At 40.9% G+C, this 16517-nt stretch overlaps 1 protein-coding gene and 3 non-coding genes across 4 annotated transcripts in view; 2 read left to right on the top strand and 2 right to left on the bottom strand.

Moving 5' to 3' along the window:
* LOC100536192 (protein NLRC3-like) overlaps positions 1 to 16517 on the top strand; it is a 122228-nt gene that overhangs the window by 53019 nt on the left and 52692 nt on the right. The window lies entirely within an intron of this gene.
* Positions 4767 to 4868, bottom strand: LOC137495088 (U6 spliceosomal RNA). Its single transcript, XR_011015032.1, has one exon. It is a non-coding gene; the product is annotated as a U6 spliceosomal RNA (small nuclear RNA).
* Positions 11994 to 12076, top strand: trnal-cag (transfer RNA leucine (anticodon CAG)). The gene has a single exon. It is a non-coding gene; the product is annotated as a tRNA-Leu (tRNA).
* trnav-aac (transfer RNA valine (anticodon AAC)) lies at positions 13035 to 13107 on the bottom strand. Its single transcript has one exon. It is a non-coding gene; the product is annotated as a tRNA-Val (tRNA).

Raw genomic sequence — 16517 nt, 5'->3', positions numbered from 1 at the left:
TGTGCAACTCTGCGGAGCATTTCTGCGGCTGCAGTGGTGTAGTGGGCCAGTATGGAGGCAACTTGTGCTCCCGCAGAAGCATTTACTGCTGTATTAGTGCGGGGAGTGCAACGATAGTGGTATTTAGAAAATTTGTAAGTGTATGCAAGCTCATTTAGAACGTTCCTGTTGCAGCAACTGAAACTCAAGACAACCCCTGAATTGGTCGGAGCTGTGGTGAATGAAAGTGAATAGAAGTATAGAATAGTTTAAATTTGGAGAGAAAAAGTTAAAGCTAGAAAAAACAGGGAAGGGTAGTGAAGGAGCTCCTATGTTAAATAGGAAGGGAAATAGGAAGGAAATGACAGAGTCATACTTCATACCCAATAATGCATGATGGTGGAAGTTGGCTGGAGAGGATCGGCTGGGCTTCCCCGAGGTGGTATTGCTCTTCTGTGGTGTAAAAATGCTAAGAGGTTTAGAACCAGGGCCGGAGTGGGACACCTTTTCAGCTCTGGAGTTTCAAGCCTCAGACCGGCCCACCTCAGTTCACGACTGACTATATTAAAATAAGTAAATAAATAATTCCAAATCAGTTTCTAATGGCACTATCATGTCTTTTTTTTTTTTTTTTTTTGAGAAAACAGCTGCTTTAGAACTTCAAATGTTCTACAACCCTAACAGTATTATATGTCTTATCAACAAATGAAAACACTAAATTACTCTAGCAAGGATCGAACCCAGGTCCGCAGCGTCTTAACCTAACGTGCCAACCACTCGACCACAACAAAAGAGAAAAGTTGTGGTAAAATAATGAATAAAAAGCTGTGGTCAAGTAAATGAATTAAAAAAGTGTCACTGCTGAGAGCAACAGATTCTGGAGCTAGGGACACCGGCCCTCGCGGCCAAAAAAAAAAAAAAAACAGACCGGCCCACCGGGAATTCTCCCGGTCCTCCCGATTAGCCAATCCGGGCCTGTTTAGAACAGGTGTGTGGGGGAACGGATATCATCCTGCATCCCTTCATCCTGCGAAGATAGATCAGATATGGTTAGGTGTATCGTTGGATTGAAATGTCATACTTAGTTCAGAAGACTTAAATTATAAAGGCTAGTGTGAATATGGCATCGAGGGTGTGGGCTATGTGAGTGGAAAAGTGTCATTTGCAAAGAGTGTAAATGTATTTAGAAATGGATGTGGAGTGTAATAGGTTGGATGAGGGTCAGCTTCTGCAACCAGCTGACATGATCTCTGAAATGAGAAAAACAAGAGAGAATCAGAAATGACATTACAACATGGTACATGTATGGCAAACACAATGAATTATTTTAGCTGATAACCATGCGGGGCGTCTTAATAAGAGCATGGGCAACTAAGTGTGGAAGTGCCTTTGTTAATGCATGGTACGAAGCCTCATTGTCGCAACGAGCAAAGATAGTAGAGGTAGGCATTTGTCCCTCCTAAGGATGGCATATTAAATGGGAAATCTGCTCGACTAGTGATCCTGATGTACCTCTTGAAGACAGGGTAGGTGGAATTATAGTGGAGTTTAAACCCCTTGGTTTGTATCTAACGCAGAGTCAATTGATGAAACATCAGACATGTCAGAAATGTCCTCCTCTCATTCGTGGAAGTCAAAGCGGGAAGTTTGTTTCTTTGCTGTTTTCACATCTAACCAACTTGCCATTATAAGCTTATGGCTTATAAGTGTATGGACATGAGTCACTGGGGCATATTACGATTGGACTTCTATGCCTAATGCATTGAATGTTTTTCAGTAGCAGAGTAAACTTTTTAGAAGTTAAACTGCTATCAGATGTGGCAGTTTTTTTTTTTTTTTTTTTTTTTTACATTTTATAATTATTTATTTTCTTTCTTATTTATTTATTAATTTATGTATTTATTTATTTATCATCTGCCAACATCAAACCCTGAACTTAAAATTAATGTCACCATTTAGTAGTAATTGTGTAAATGTAATGATAATCATTCATGAGCTTGTCATGAGAGAGGGTGGGACCATCTCAAATTTTTGAGAGTTCATTGGATGGTGACGCTTCTCCTTTCAGCTATTGGCTCGAAGGAGTGTCAATCAAAGTTGCAGAAAAAGGCTGGCGGCCATTTTGTTTGCCAGAGAACTAAGCTGCGTCCCAAATCGCATACTTATGCACTATTCTACGCCATTTTGTAGTATAAATAGTGTAAGTAGTGTGTTCACACTGAAAACTCTAAAAATAATAAGTGCACTTTAATTACCCGGATGATGCACTCATTCAGCCGCTAAAATGAAGTGTGGAATGATGGACACTTCACGCACTCAACGACCGCAGGTTTGCTTACGTAGCGGAAGGGGCGGAGCTATCGGACGCACATGTTGGATAACTTTATTTATTTTGGATGGTGAAAGCAAAATTCTCCTACGAGAGTGATTATAGCGCCTCCCGATGGTGAATGCGGTTATACTCACGGCAGGTAATATTTGATAATTGGGTTGTTTATTTCACTGATTTGGCGACCGTCAAACGTGATCAGGGAAACGGTTTGAATATCCGCTTAGTAAAAAACCATTAGTGTGCCATTTGGGACAACACTACATACATATACTATCCTGTTGAGTGTGTAAGTGCATAAGTGCATAGTGCATGAGTGCATAGTGTATAGTGTGCCATTTGAGACGCAGCTCTAGTGTTATGATTGGAGACGCTACTCTATTGAATGCACCACAGCGACTAGTTTGGAGGATTAACATGGATGTTTATCAATGTATGCATAAGTTGTGGACTGATGTTTTAAGGATTGGATTGTCTACAACCTTGATTGAGAGGTGAGTCATTCTATTCACGCTAGAATCATCCTTTAAAGATGGATGTTTAATCTTAGTTGTAGTTTGTGAGGCTTCCCCTTAAAAAGTGTCATGTATGTTACCGCTGGTGCACCCCTAGAAGAGAGTTCAGCTTGAATCGCAGGCATTGAGAGTTTAGGCAAAGTTCATGGATGGTGATCGAGTTTTTACTGTGATCTTGTTGGAGAATTGGGTTGAAGACACAGAGATTGCATTGTGTGAGGCAATTGAAGTAGAAGGTTGAGAAGTTGTAGTTGGATAAGTTGGTGTAGCTGGAGAAGTTGATGTAGCTGGAGAAGTTGATGGATAAGTTGATGTAGCTGGAGAAGTTGTTGTTGGAGAAGTTGATGTAGCTGGAGAAGTTGTTGTTGGAGAAGTTGATGTAGCTGGAGAAGTTGTTGTTGTTGGAGAAGTTGATGTAGCTGGAGAAGTTGTTGTTGTTGGAGAAGTTGATGTAGCTGGAGAAGTTGATGTTGTTGCTGGAGAAGTTGTAGCTGGAGAAGTTGATGTAGCTGCAGTAGCAGCTGACGCAGAGCAGTGTATTCTTCAAATCGAAGATGACTGTAGTGAGAAAACCCTGGCTCTTTATAGTGGTTAGGAATGGCCTGATTGGTGGATCAAGCATGCTAATGCAGGACCAGCCGTGTTCAATCATAATCACGTGCTCCTCTCGAAATTAGTTTATGAATAAACTTCACTTAGTATATGTGCCACCGTAGCGAGCACAGATCAGCGGTCAGGCTCAGGGCATATGTACGCCTCGAGTCCCAGCAATGTTCCTCCAAGGTGGTGGGACCTGGAGAGCCATGTTCCCACTTGTATGCCGTACACTACAGAGCTTTGGTCCTGTCAGTGCTAGGCACACTGATTGATGCAGTAGGTCACCAAGTTTAAAGACTGGGGAAATTAGAGTGTCAGGTTAGCCTATGGCAAAGTCCCACTAAAGCAAAGGCTTTGGAAGTGCATTGGTTGCACAACAAAACAAACGATCAAAGCATCCCACATTCGTTTTCACCATGCATGTAGACTTTACAGTATACCCAGTAGCACCTCCCACAATTTGCTAAACCCATCCTCATGCACCATTTGGAATCGTGAAAAGCCTTTTGTCTTTTTTTCATTTCTGTACTTTTACCCACGCACTAAAACAGCAATATGGAGCGCTTCACGGATTTGCGTGTCATCCTTGCGCCTCTTGCGGGAGAATCTTCGGTTCCCTTCCTGTTCCACAGTTCCACTTTCCCTTCTTCCTGATTGGCCCGACGTCTGGCTCGGGATTGGTCGACGCAAAGTTCCACAAAGCGTGCTTCCGAATTTGGTCATGTCATGTAGCGTGCCGTTGGCTCTTTGAGAAAGTTCCACTGAACATTTCCCTACAAAAATGCATTTTTTATCTGTGTTATTAAATCTTTTACTTAAAAAAATTAAACAGTTAAAAGATATTGTTAAGATGCAAATAACTAATTCTAAAAATTAAGTCTAAGTCTAAAAACACTGTAAAGGTGCAAACATCATTTTTTTTAAACAAATAAGCAAGATATTCTGACTCTGATTGGCTGTTGTCATTTTCTTTTTTCTTGTTAACTTCTGCTATTAGTGTTTATTTACAGCTCTGGGTTAAGCTTTGAGCTGCTCTAGCAAATAGCCGACCAACTACTGGGAAGGTAGTTTATAAAATAATAATTTATCATACGTTTGTTTTTTTTTGTTTTTAAATATTGCATAAACTGTCGTGATAATAAAATAATTTTACGCTATATTGTACTGCCCTAATATGTTAAAAGTATAAATGGTTATATATTTTGTGTAAATAAACATTTTATTTCTAATCTCTGTGTACATTTCAGCTTTTTTTTTTTAAAGATATTTGTTCAGTAGCTACAGTGTCCCAAGAGTGGGTTATCTGTTGTGACTCGAATAACTTTTTTTTATCCACGCACTAAAACAGCAATATGGAGCGCTTCACGGATTTGCGTGTCATCCTTTCGCAGGGGCCATGCTAATATTCTCTGTATCGATCCAACTATATGTTGTTTTTTTTTCAAAACATCAGTTCAGAAGCATATAAAAATATCATTTACAAACATTCCTTATGACATTATGTTGGTTTCAAAACAGGAAAACAACAAGCATAATCATTCTGGCAAATCTATTTTCAAACCATCTAGTGAGTACGTAATATAAGGAGTATTCAACATAAACGTTTTGTAAAATTCAGTCTCTTTTTCTTCCATTCTAAAATATTGTTCCACAGTTTTAATATAGTTTTCCAGTTTCTTTTATACATTGTCCATAACTCCATTTTAGCATGTTTATTTTTAACAATGTTTCTCCTTTCTCAAATTACAGTTCTTGCAACTGATAGAAACAAATTGGCAATTCTTGTTTTACTTCCATTAAAACTAGGGATGCACGATATATCGGCGCCCATATCGTTATTGTCCGATAAATGCTATTTTTAAGATTATCGTTATCGATCCGATGTCATAATTAGGCCGATATCTTTAAGCCAATAAATTATGTAATTGTACAGACCTGCCTGCTTCGTGCACGCATGGGCTGAACTTGTTCAGACTTGCCCAGTGCAATATAATGGATCTCTCCTCACACTGATTATTCCCTCTAAGTCTGTCCTTTCTTCGCGTGGCTTGCTGTGCATTAATAACTCAGTAAGTAACCACGTTCCTTGTCATTGTAGATATGCTTGATTGAGTGTCACTGTGTATTTTGCTTTAAATCGCCTCAGGAAAAATATTACATGTGGAAACCTTTCCTGCTCTGTCTCTTTGTTGTGTTAGGGATAGCAGGGGAGATTCACTTATTACTCCAGGGCCGAATAATGTTCTTTTCAGGGTTAACTCTTTTAGTTGCAGCTGGTGAATGAAAGAGGACACGTGTAACTTGGTCTAAAATATTTATTACTTTCCGTGTGGTACAACAAGTAAGTCACCAAAGAGGGAACATCACAGAAAATGGTCTCATTGCGAAAAAAACGCTCCTCTTTTCTCTCTCCCTCTCCCTCCGCTTCACTCACACCCCAAACTGCAGCCCAGTCCTGTTAAAGGACTCGCACATTTTACAACACGTGTAAACATAATGGTTGTTTGTAATCTTATTATTTGTTATTATCAACGCGTTGCTGGTCATGTGTTGTTGATGTAAGATAGTATTCAGTTTGATTGGAATATTCATATTGACTATAACAAGTTCACGTGAGAGCTGTCACCGCGCACACACACACACACACACACACACTGTAGCACGGGGGAGAGGTGAGTTCAGTCAAAGGGGCTCTTTATATTCTGCTCTGTGTTTGTCATAAAGTCAGCTCAATGCAGGCTTTGTATCAAAATCTGACTCTGATGGCAACTCTGCCTCTACAGTTGAGTTAAACTCTCAGTGGTTTATCAAACTATTCATCGATCATTTTTCCGCGACTGACGGCAAGAATGAGCGCAGAAGCGCTGTCTGATTGACAAGCAGCACCTACATGTGACATGTCAAAACACCAAATAGGATAAATCTGTGCCGTATTTTCTAAACGTACTAAAACGTATTATCTGTATTTAGCTATTTGCTTGTACGGTGGCTCTAAACTGTCAAAACACCTCTAAAAAGCCTTTTTTTCGGACATGACATATTTGTAGATGTGTACATCACTGTAACACATTTTATTCATGACCATTTGAGCTGGTTTCTGTCCTTAGCTCTTTAATTTTTATCCTATTTAAGTATATTTAACTTGCTTGTTAAATAAATATAATTTTGTTATTTAAACTATTATTTTCATCATAATCAATGTGCAATTATTTATGTGAAATGGTGAATATAGGTTTATAATCACCTTGCAATTTCGAAATCATATCTTTTTTGCTTCAAGTATAGACTATTCAGTTCATAAGAGCAGTTCAATCTTTTATGAAGTTTGCTGTATAAAAATATAACAATTTAAAATATTTATAATTATCGGCCTATACATATCGGCTATCGGCCTCCAAGTCTGAAGAATTATCGGTTATCGGTATCGGCCAAAAAATCCATATCGGTGCATCCCTAATTAAAACCAAATAAAAATATTTTATACCATTCTGTCTCCTCAATCTGCTCTGTTTTACTTGGCATCATTTGTTTAATACTTTCTTTTAACTTTGCCATAAATGTATTTAATTCAACACATTTTAAAAACAAATGCATAATACCTTCATTTTCCAGTCCACATATTTTGCATAATGCATTCTCACTGCTTCCAATTTGTGCCAGTTTTGTTTCAGTGAAAATAACATTATGTCTGATGAAATAATCCAACGTTTCAATTTTTGCGTCTAAATATTTCCATTTTAAATTCTTCCAGATTCCCTCTTCGTCTATTTCCACAAATATTTTTTTCCAAAATTGTTCTGAAACTGGTCTTTTATGCACTTTGTTTCTGAAACAAATGTAGAAATTTTTGAGTACACATTCTTGAAAATCTTTCTCATATTCTTTAAAAACATTTTCACATTATTCCTTCATTCGAATCTATGATTTCAAAATTTTCTGGATCCACACCTACAAATGTTGCCATAATTTATCGTCCACCCAAACTAAATAATGAATTTCTAAATGACTTTGCTGCTTTTTAACACATATTACCACCCTCTCACCTAATATTATAGTTTTAGGAGATTTTAATATTCATGTGGATAATTTTAATAACTCCCTTACAAGAGATTTTATATCCTGTCTTGAGAGCTTTGGACTTCAACAGCATGTCAATGTTCCCACACACTCTAAAGGACACACCCTCGACCTCATCTGCTGCTCTGGTGTTTCACCCATTGACCTCTCTGCTGAGGAACTCCCTATAACGGATAATTTTCTCCTCTGATTTAATTTTGCACTCTCTCTTTCTTCCACCAAATCTCTCCGTACTATTTCCTTCCGTAACATAAAACATATTAATTTAGAATCCTTTTTTTGCTAGTATTAACTCTCTTCCTAAAATTACTAACCGTTCATCACCAAATGATTTAGTTTCTCATTACAACACTGGACTTCACTATAAGTCTCTGTAATAAAGTTCACGGCCCTTTGGCCGCCGGGAAGAAGGAGGCGGAGAACCGACACAGTTTAAAAATATTTATTAATAACAGGGACGGCAGCTCCTTACGGAGACAATGGGGGGTTGGCGCCACAGCCCCTGCGAGACCTATATGAGATGGGCCGAGAGAACAGGAGATGAAAAAAAGGAAAGACAGAGTAGACCAGGAAAGGGGAGAGAGGAAAAAGAAAAAAAAAATTGGGGTTCGGTTCTCCAGACATGCTGCCCCTCGGTCCTCCACCAGCTGAGAGATGCGATGACGTGCTGGGAGCCCTGTGGAGAAATCTATCCACCCGTCCGTCTTCTGGCGTCCGGCGGCGGTTCTCCTGGCTGGCTGGCGGCATCTCTGGTCTCCTGCTCCGCTTCCGTGGATGGATGCAGGCTCTGGCATCATGGTGGATCGCGGCAACTCCCCCGGGTTCTGTGGGATGGCTCCCTTCAGCACTTTCCTCTTCGGTGGTGAGCCCTGCGTCTCCTGCTCCTCCCCATGCTGGGAGACGGCAGCAGGCAGATCCTTTCCTCGCCAGCCTCAGGCCGTCCCGGCACTCTGGGCAGACGAACAGGTTTCTCCCCCACTCGGGTTAACTCCCAAACACTCGCCCCTCTCTCAGCGGCAAGGGCATCTGGACAACGCGTCCCTCCTTCTCCCGGGCTTCGGCACCACTGTAATAAAGTTCATGGCCCTTTGGCCGCCAGAAAGAAGGAGGCGGAGAACCGACGCAGTTTTAAAATATTTATTAATAACAGGGACGGCAGTCTCCGTGTCTAAACCTATACGAACAGACGGCAGCTCCTCACGAAGACTGCTGTCAAACTGAAAGCAAAAGTAAAATATGTCCGGGCCCGGTCCTCTCTGGGCTTCCTCTGCCATAGTTCCTCCTTTTATGGTCCAGAGCTCCTTCCGTGGGATCCGAGGCAGGTGCGCACCGCAGGTGTATCCACTTACGCGGTGGCCTTACTCCGTTCCCACGGCTCTCGGCCACGCCCCCTCGCCACAGTCTCATATGGATTATTTGAACATCTGACAGAAATAAAGTCAATCAGGTAAGCAATGAGCGTAGCTACTGCTGCTTCTCTTCTGTTTCTGCATATTAACAGCAGGTGTTCATCATCAGTGCTCAATCATCACTTAATTAAACTCATCATCGGCTCATTAACTTTAACTCTGCGGCTGAGTAAATTTTACTCAATTTAGAGAGGGACCAAATGTTCTCTGAACTGAGTAAATTTTACTCTGATGATTTTACTGTGTACAGCTATGGATCATATGTTTTGTCCCAGCTAAGATCTTAAAATGTTCTTTACTTCTCATAGTAACAACTAATGATAATAATTGTCATGGTCACATATATTGCTGTATATGAAGGGATATTTATTTATTAGCATGATGGTTGCTATATTTTAATGAAACAACTGTTTACTATGTAAATGGAGCTATCAAACCGACACAAGCGTTGAAAATAATACATAAGCTAAACTTTTTCAGGTTTTGTGCAGCCATATATACATGTAAGTAATATCACAGTATAAAAATAACCTACAACACGAAATCTCTAGGACAGGTGAACTTTCTGACGACACAGCACAGACCAAACACTGCACAAAGAATGAGATATTTCAAACATGATGTGACCTTAGCATTAATGTAACAATAAAAATAACTTACCGCACAAAATCTCTGTAATGGATGAACGTCTGACAGCGCAGCGTCAGGCACACAGACAAAATACTGCACACACAGTGAAATATTTTAAATGTGATGTGAGCAAAACATACTGTTTATCAGAACAGAATAAAAATAACCTACCGCTCTAAATCACTATGAGAGGTGTATTTGCTGACAGCGCAGCCTCACGAACAAAGACAAAATGCTGCACAAAGAGTGAAAAACTTCGAACGTGATGTAACCAGAACATACTGTGCATCAATATAACAGTATAAAAATAACTTACCACACGAAATCTCTACGACAGGTGTACTTTCTGAAGGCGCAGCCTCACGAATACTGCTCAAAAAGTGAGATGTTTTAAACATGTCGTGAACAAAACATACTGTGCATCAATATAACAGTATAAAAATAACTTTCCACACAAAATCACTTTAACATACGAATTTATCTCGGCAGATAAACTTTCTGACCCGATAAATTGAGCATTCAGAGCAAGAGAAACTTTGGAAAATCCTTAGCGCTGATTGGCCCTGATTTGAAACTTTAGACAATGCATCCCTCCGATTAGCCCATGGTCTAAGCAAACTGTAGACAATCGCGGCTTCTCGTTGGACGAGAGTTTACAGTCTACAGTTACCATTGCACGTTCCCTGGGCAGATGTCTGCGAATTCCCCAAATGTGGGAATCTCGACTGCATAATTTCTGGTAGTGGGGGACTGCGTTCGCGCTCTTCCCTGAGCACAGTGGTTCAAGACAGAGTTCAGGCGGTAGCGTCGGGCCCGGCTGGAGCGGCGCTTCCCTCTCGTCCTTGGCCAAGCCTCTTTTGCTCCAGTAGAGCCGCGCACGCCTGTGGAAGGCCTGCCCACCCGTCGCTAGAAGAGTCTGTTCTGACGCCGAAAACTACTCGAAAGGTCCCCCCTCAAAGCGGTTTGACCAGGTGAAGGAACACGCAAAGAGAGCCCCCGGTGGCTTTTGTCTGCCAAGCGAGTGTGCCCTGTGGAATGTCAGGATTTTATTTGCCGGCCGGCAATTTTTTCGTCAAATCCTCGTACAACGTCAAGTCATGACATTTGACAGATCCACGCCCTAGTATCATGGGTCATCCAGTGAGCAGAGAGCCATAAAACAAGGATAAAACAAGGCGTACGCGTTGGTCAATCGAGCGGACAAAGCCAACTCAGCGTGACAAGCTCCCTGCAGGTATTAGGGCCAATTTACAATCCGGGCCCGACACAGCTGTACAGGTCCTTGCGAAATGTCCCCTTTCGTCACATTTGAAGCACCTGAATTCTGGGCGTTCCTTCATCACATTTTCTGAGCTCATGCATAGTCGACAGGTTTTTACCTGATTGGTGTGCATGACTCTAAAGTGCTGTGGCGCTTCCGCCGTCTCGATTTTGGTACTGTATGGTAAGGAGACCATCTCCTCCGGAAATCTGTTTTTTACAAACCTTGTTCCATCTTCTATGTTTGTGCCAGGATACAATCTTCTTTTAATTTTAGATATGGGGAAAACTCCCCATCTCTCTAGCTTGCTTAAAATTTCTTCATTTGCTAGGTAAACAGGCAGATGCTTGAACGAAACAACATAGTCTCTGTTTTGTAACCTCCGTACTTCAGATTTCACTCCTTTAATTGTCAATCCATTGTCTATTAAAATTTCGGTGTCATCTTCAGTCTCCATTGTTACTTCATACTCCCTTTGTTTGTTTGGGTCTCACCGCCAGCATTCTTCCTTCTCCAATCAGCCCCGTGACTGCTTTGGTTATATCAAATCTTCTTGCATCTTTTACATTTTCTACTTCTACAGTTACTGTTGCTTCCTTTGTGCATACTCTTCTTTGTACATCTTGCTTATCCTTACCTTTCTCACCTCTTCGTTGGCCGGGCTCTTCATTTTATTTATCTCTTTGTCTGTTGTCAAGTCCATTTTCTTTACCTCTCCGTCTATTATCCAGCCCATTTTCTTTATCCTTTCTTGCAAGTCCCTCCATTTCCATGTCGTTGCCGGGGAATCTGTCCATGATTAAAAATAAAACACACTACATAACCACCCTTCAGTCAGCAAAATGCTGCTGTTAGGTGGTTTTTAAAGACAAAAAGAAAACAAACAAACAAAAACACTCAAGGTCAATAAACAAAAAGGTAGACAAACAAAATGGGAAGAGCCTTTCTCTCCTTACTGCTGCCAACTCACTTCCTGTTTGCTCTATAGCCCCCTCAGGGTGGTGTGGCCGTAAGCAATGACAGCTGTCAAGTGTTGGCTATTGAAACTAGGCGCAGCCCCAGGAGGCGAGCACAGATTAGCTGCCTGCAGCGCCAATGAGCTGGACAGCCGGAGCTGGGCAAGCTGTGAAGCACCAGATTCCATGTCACGGTACTGCGGTGTGGCTCCCAGGAGACAGCTCCTGCCAAGCTTGCATGTCAGGATGGCCGAGCGGTCTAAGGCGCTGCGTTCAGGTCGCAGTCTCCCCTGGAGGCGTGGGTTCGAATCCCACTTCTGACAAACCGAGCCTGCGGCAGTGCGCTCAGGCTGAATTCTTTAACTCTCTGCCCCCATGTCCGAATGATACAGTAGCACTGACAAAGTGCCGCATCACGCGGGCTTTAATGCAAGTGCACTGAAAGGGGATCAAAAGAATTGTCCTGGGATGGTGTTGCTTTTTAAGGTTTGCAGGGCATTTTTTTCGTCAAATCCTCGTACAACGTCAAGTCATGACATTTGACAGATCCATGCCCTTGTATCGTGGATCATCCAGTGAGCAGAGAGCCAATTGAGAATGTGCGTAAAAGCAAATCTGAATGTTTCCGCCCAGTTGCTAACAGGAGACCCTCCGCTTGTAAAGCCATCGTGATAACCACAGGAGCCTCCGGTTAGGGTGAGAGCACTGTCTTGTGGTGCCAGCGCAGAGAGACGGAAAGTCACTTTCCACAATGTTTTCATTCAATGTTCTACGCTGGTGGAATCACCTTCCCATTCCCACTCGGATTACGGATACACCGGTGTCCTTCAAACGACAGCTAACACCCATCTCTTCAGAGTACACCCGAACCCCGGTGAATATCCCTCTCTCTAAAGAAAACGAAACTCCTACTCCAGCACTAAATTCTCTGAGCACAAACAAATTACTTGGAATAAATAGCCCTTTTTCGTATGCATTGCCTCGTCTTGTTGAATACCTCCACTATTGTATGTCGCTTTGGACAAAAGTGTCCGCTAATTGTATGCTTCCGCCCAGTTTCGAACAGGAGACCTTTAGCGTGTAATGCAAACATGATAAACACTACACTACGGAAACCAATAGGCCAGTGCTGCTTCAAGTATATAGTCTTTTTTTATAGAGCTGTCTTGTACGGTCTGCACCGTGAAGGGCCAGCAAACGCACTGGCCACCTGCTCATGCACAACACAAAGCTAAAAGAAATCAGATTCTACGCAAGTTTGCGACAGAAAAAGAAGAGCACTGTTTCCGCTTGGTTTCGAACCGAGGACCTTTCGCGTGTTAGGCGAACGTGATGACCACTACACTACAGAAACCTCACAAGTGCTTTCACCAGCGAAGTTAGGCCTGCAAGGATAAAACAAGGCGTACGCGTTGGTCAATCGAGCGGACAAAGCCAACTCAGCGTAACAAGCTCCCTGCAGGTATCAGGGCCAATTTACAATCCGGGCCCGACACAGCTGTACAGGTCCTTGCGAAATGTCCCCTTTCGTCACATTTGAAGCACCTGAATTCTGGGCGTTCCTTCATCACATTTTCTGAGCTCATGCATAGTCGACAGGTTTTTACCTGATTGGTGTGCATGACTCTAAAGTGCTGTGGCCCTTCCGCCGTCTTGATCACATGTTTTTGGATTTGTCAGGGAAACCAGAGCACCCAGAGGAAACCCACACGAACATGGGGAGAACATGCAAACTCCACACAGAAACACCAACTGACCCAGCTTAGGCTCGAACTAGTGACCTTCTTGCTGTGAGGCGAACATGCTACCCACTGCACCACCATGCAGCCACCATACACATTTTTTCCTAAAATGTATATATTTTTTAAGTCTCAGCTCTGCAATTTAACTATTTTTGTGGCAAATATTTTTTTATTATCTTTCAAACAGTAGGCTGAAAAAAAAACTAATTTTAGAATAACAATTAAATTGCCGGCAATGTGGTGGCGCTGAGGGTAGAACGTTCGCCTCACAGTAAGAAATTTGTTGGTTCGAGCCTCAGCTAGGTCAGGTGGCATTTCTGTGTGGAGTTTGCATGTTCTCCCTGTGTTTGTGTGGGTGTCCTCTGGGTGCTCTGGTTTCCTCCACAAATCCAAAGACATGTGGTACAGGTAAATTGAGTAGGCTCAAATATATATATGTGTGTGTGTTTGGATGTTTCCCAGTGATGCATTGCAGCTGGAAGGGCATCTGTTGTGTAAAACATGGATGGTGCTGGATAAGCTCTTGGGTTATTCCATTGTAGCAACTCCAGACTAATAAAGGGACTAAGCTGAAAAGAAAATTAATGAATTTAGTCGGAATTTAAAGGTTTTTGCATCTGATTTCAATATTATTATTTTTTTGGAATTATAAGCTAAGCTTATTGTGCTGTAGGTTTTTGCTTCTACATTTTACCAACAGTAAACCGGAGCATTATTGAACAAAGAAACATACAAAAGAACCCTTCCTTTTCATTGATACAACCTTTATGCAAAAATCTCCAAAAATGAGGTCTCTACACTTTTGAGCGAACTCTGTTCATTTTCCTGGTGTGAAGCTGATTCTGTTAAATTGCTCCCTGTTCGCAAAGTACAGCTCTGCAATTGCAGCGAGCTGGGCCACTGCATTTTGAGAGACACCTTCTCTCTGGAACGCTCTGGTCATGGTTGCTCCACGTCTTGTCAGCTTCAAAAGCCTTTTGTAGCATGTATGACATCACAAACATTATTAGCTGAAAAACTATTTAAAACAATTAATACCTTTATGACCAAATAATTACAATGCAACCACCTATCGTAAGCCTAATGAGCACGTAAAATTATATAAGTATCAAATGCACATTTGTTTGTGTGTGTGTGAGTGAAAGACAGCATGTAGTAGTGTGTGTAAGAGAGAGAGCCAGTACATGTTTATGAGAAAGCATGTAGAAGTGTGTGTGTGTGTGTGAGAGGGAGGGCTTATCTTTGTGAGTGAGAGCATGTACATGTGTCTGTGAGATGTCGATGTGTTTGTGTTGGCAACATTGTATCATTTACAGTCATGCTAAAAAAGTATTTCTGAATTGAATTGAGATAGAATGTAGGTGTGTGTGAGAGAGCATGTACAAGAGTGAGTGTGTTAGTGAGAGTGTGTACAAGTGTGTGTGTGTGTGTGTGAGTGAGACTAGTTAGTTAGTGTTGTGCTGAAATTTCATATGTCCTGAAAACTTGTCAGACCAAACAGTTATTTACTTCTTGGTTTTATTTATTTAATAAATGTATATGGTATTTAAGCAAAGTTTTAGGGGAACTGGATATAATTATAAAGAATAATATTTTTTTACATAATATAATCATTTTTATTTTTAAATTTTATTTTAAATAATAATAGGCCTACACACACACACACACACACACACACACACACAGTCTAAAAATTGAATATTAAGCATGTAATATACACCCAGTCTAAAGCATGAAGTTTCCAGAAGCACTCAAACTGCTCAAGGCTGGGCTAATGCTGAGGTTTCATCTTTGGATGGAGACTCAATAATATCCATCTGCACAGTGTGACGTCACATTCGACTGGCGCGTGTGTGTGTGTGTGTGGCTTTTTTCTGTGTTATTGGGCGAGGCCGCAGGTTTCAAATCTCCCAGGTTTGCGCACACAACTACTTGTGTTTCGTAGATACAACATCACAAAACACCTAATGACCCGTTATCAAGACGACTCATTTGAAGAACTATGAGTCGACTCTTTTATAGATGAATCAACAGTTTTAAACAGTGTACACTTACAGATTTAAGCCTTAGCTGGATATTTCACTTACTTAGAGCTGTGTTACACACTACATGGAAGGGCATTTTCAAAAACCCATAATATGGGCTTTTTAACAAAATAAATACACTATTTAAATAAAATAGAAATCAACAAGTGAAATAGAAGAAACTGTAGAACTATTATGGTTATAAACTATATAAATACACACACATGTAAGGGTCCTTCTATTAGTCCCATGATGGAACTAACAGCATGGGTGAAGGCTAAATGCGTGTAAACCTTTTAGCACATGTGAAAAGAAATATTTTTGTTCGTTAAAATTTATTTTAATTTGTTTTTAGCTCTGAATTTTAATCTGACTCCAATTTATAATAATTTTAGATTTAGATTCATCTAATTCAAGCTGATTACCTTACAGGTTGTGATTAGGTCTAATTTAGATTGATTACCCTTATAAATCCTTATATTCAATTAATGTTTCATCGTTTACTCAAAGTCGCTTAGAGTCAGTATGGCTGGGCAGTTTCATCTGCAAACGGACACATCTTCTCCAGTTCCGATTCTTAGCAGATATGCTAATTTCCTTTAAGTAACAATAGGCCGCCCCATGCTTGCACATACTTAAAGAAAGTTTGATTTAGCCCCTAGATTATATCATCAGTGATTGTCAGAAATCAACAGGTCTCCAATGCTGTGCCCATGCTCCATCCATTGTGCCTAAATAGATGACTAATCCTGGTTGTAGGCTGCGGAAACATCAGCCTAAACAATCTACTACATTTAAATGATTTCAGGAGATATTAGAGTTAAACAAGAATTTTACATTTATTTGTCAGGAAAAGATTTTCCATTGCAGTTCACATAATTAAACAAAATAAGCCAATCAAGATTGTACAACATCAATTACTCAAATATACATTGAAGAGTTAAAGAGGAATACCTGAACATGTAGAAATACATTGCAGCATATAAGTCCTGATGCAG

This window comes from Danio rerio, chromosome 4, assembly GCF_049306965.1.
Source record: "Danio rerio strain Tuebingen ecotype United States chromosome 4, GRCz12tu, whole genome shotgun sequence".
Classification (NCBI taxonomy): Eukaryota; Metazoa; Chordata; class Actinopteri; order Cypriniformes; family Danionidae; genus Danio; species Danio rerio.
Note: the sequence above shows the minus strand (reverse complement) of the source record. Positions and strands in the feature narration are given on the sequence as shown.